Below are 2,744 nucleotides of genomic sequence, written 5' to 3' on the forward strand. Positions count from 1 at the left end.
TCCTCTCGGGTTCGCTCGAGGGGAGGCTTCGCGACGGAGGGGAGCGCTCCCTGTGGTCGAGGGCGCGGAACGCCGCCCGGAGGCAGTCCGAAAGGTTGTCTCTTCGGTGGCGATGGAGCGGGCCGACCGAGGAGTTGGTCGTGGAGTGCAGGGGTACGCCCATAGGGGACACGGTAAAAGTCCCACCTGGTGCTCGTGCCCAGGTGGGGACCCGTCTGCGCTCAGCGGTGGCGGCATTTTACGCGTCAACGCTTTTGGCCAAACCGGACCAGGGGAAGGTGTTCGAGGTGTCGTCGCGGGCTGGGGTGAGCAATCACTTCGTCCGCGGCGGCAGCTTCACCCGCTTCGCCGACTGGCGCTTTATCCACCGCGCGCGCCTGGATGTCCTCCCCCTAAACGGCGCTCGTCGCTGGGGGGAGGCGGACCGAAGATGTCGGCGATGCGGGTTGGCGGCCGAGACCCTTCCCCATGTTATCAACCACTGTGGGGTCCATTCTGCCGCCATTCAGCTGAGGCACGACGCCGTGCTGCACAGGCTCCGAAAGGCTTGCCGTGTGCCCGGTGAAAAACGGGTAAACCAGCGGGTCGAGGGGGTCGACGGGGAACTTGGGGAGCTACGACCTGATCTCGTGATCAGGCACGAGCCCTCCAAGTGTGTCGTCATTTGCGACGTCACGGTGCCCTTCGAAAACCGCTGGAGGTCGTTTGAGGAGGCCAGGGCGAGGAAAATTGCCAAGTACTCGCCCTTGGCGGAGGCGCTCCAGCGCGAAGGGTACCGTGTCGTCGTGACGGCCTTCGTCGTCGGCTCCCTCGGCTCGTGGGATCCAGCCAACGAGGCGGTGCTGCGGACGTTGCATATTGGCAGTGCGTACGCCTCTATGCTGCGCCGCCTCGTTGTCTCGGATACCATTCGCTGGTCGCGGGACGTTTACGTGGAACACGTGTCCGGCGTGCGCCAGTACGCCGCTCCTTCCCGTCCCTCCGGTGATGGGGTGCTCGCGACACCCCCCCGAGCGGTTCGCCGGCGTTGGCCCGCCGGCAGGAACGGCGGTGTTGCCTAACTTAGGTTATCTATTTATTTATTTATTTATCTATTATATATTTATTTTTATATTTATTTTTATTTTTATTTTTTATTGCGATGTGTATTCCGAGTGTGAATGTCGCGTAAATTATTGCGTATTTGTCCTGCCCACAAATATTTTTTATTTTTATTTTTTATTTTATTTTTATTTGCTTGCTATTGCATGCTGTGTGGGCCTATATGTTCCGAGAGTGAATGTCGCGTATAATAATATTGTATTTTAAGCGAGTGTGAATGAGTCGTAATTGACTAATTTCTTTTTAAATAATTTTTTAAACCGCGTGCGCGCTCCCGGGCCATTTTATCTTTTGACTTGCGACTGTGATAGGCCCGGGAGCGAAATGCTGTGATTTATATTATACGAATTGCCCCGGCCTGCGAACCGGGGCAATACTAATATAATATGTATATATACTCGCGCTCTGGGGGAGGCGGGCCCTCCCCCATCGCATAATCATAGTGTTGCCCACTGGCAGGGGGGGTTATTGTCCCCCACTCATATATTATTTAAGTTTGCGCGCGGCTAGAGCCGCTTTGATATTGTATTTACCTACCCCGGGGGGGTTTGCCCTCCCGGGGAACATTAATTGAAAATAAAGTGGTTTTAATCTGTTCTTATCAGCTTAATATCTGATACAATCCCCATAGGGGATTCAGAATATTAAACTGATTTTTGGAACCGGGCGGGTGACCGGAGCTTGCTCCGACTCTGCCGCGGGTCGACCTGACATTGCAGTACCGTCAGGAGCGGCCTAATAAGCCAATTAAAACATAATAATTAGTTAGTTAACATCTTTATTTACAGGCTTATTAGGCCCTGACCCGTGGCCGCGCGCCCGGTTTCACTAATTAGCGTGTTCTGAATCCCCGGGCGATCGCGCCTTTTTCTCGCGGAAAGACTTAGCTCGGGGGGCTTAGCCGGTTTTTTTTTTATTATTTGATAAGTTTTTATTTTTTAATCCGGGAGTGTGAGTGCGTTGCGAGTGTGTCCGGCCGAGAGGCGATCGCGTTAATTAATTATTAATCAGGAAAGAGCGGGATTGCCCCTTTTTCTGCGAGCGAGTGTGCGTCATCCGCGGTTGACAGGCGTCCTGTAAAGGTAATTGCGCGGTGTTGTGACAGCTCAGTGGCACGTGGGTGCAGTGCGTAGCTATTTATTATTTAATTAGTGTTTGAGTAATTAGCGGGCCTGTCATCCGGCCCGCCGTGCACTGCCTCCACGTGTCACGGCGTTGACATTGTTATTGTCGCGCGCCGCGCATGTGACATTGACATTTGTGTTGAATAAATGTACGTATTTTTCTATATGATACCTATGACAGTTATTTATTTATTTATATATCTATTGATCCCATCCCCTTATAATTATAATTTAAAATTAATCTATATATATATATATATATAATTATTTATTTATTTATCTATTTATTTGCAATTGTATATGTGTATTAACCTGCAGCTATCACTTCTTATTCTGTCTCCAATTGAATGTACATATAAATATTCAGAACTATCTAGCTATTTATTTATTCTGTCAATTGTATATATATAATTATATTTATTTATTTATTACTATTTATTTCTATTTATACCGGAATTGTGTATATACATTTATCTATATTTATTTATTTATTTAACGGTAGATTGTGCATACATATAA

At 48.9% G+C, this 2,744-nt stretch overlaps 1 pseudogene; it reads left to right on the forward strand.

Annotated features, from left to right (window-relative positions):
• Positions 1-1,666: 1,666 nt before the first annotated feature.
• On the forward strand, positions 1,667-1,845 carry LOC140671505 (U2 spliceosomal RNA; annotated as a pseudogene).
• The last annotated feature ends 899 nt before the right edge of the window (positions 1,846-2,744 follow it).

This window comes from Anoplolepis gracilipes, chromosome 11 (genome assembly GCF_047496725.1).
Source record: "Anoplolepis gracilipes chromosome 11, ASM4749672v1, whole genome shotgun sequence".
Lineage (NCBI taxonomy): Eukaryota > Metazoa > Arthropoda > Insecta > Hymenoptera > Formicidae > Anoplolepis > Anoplolepis gracilipes.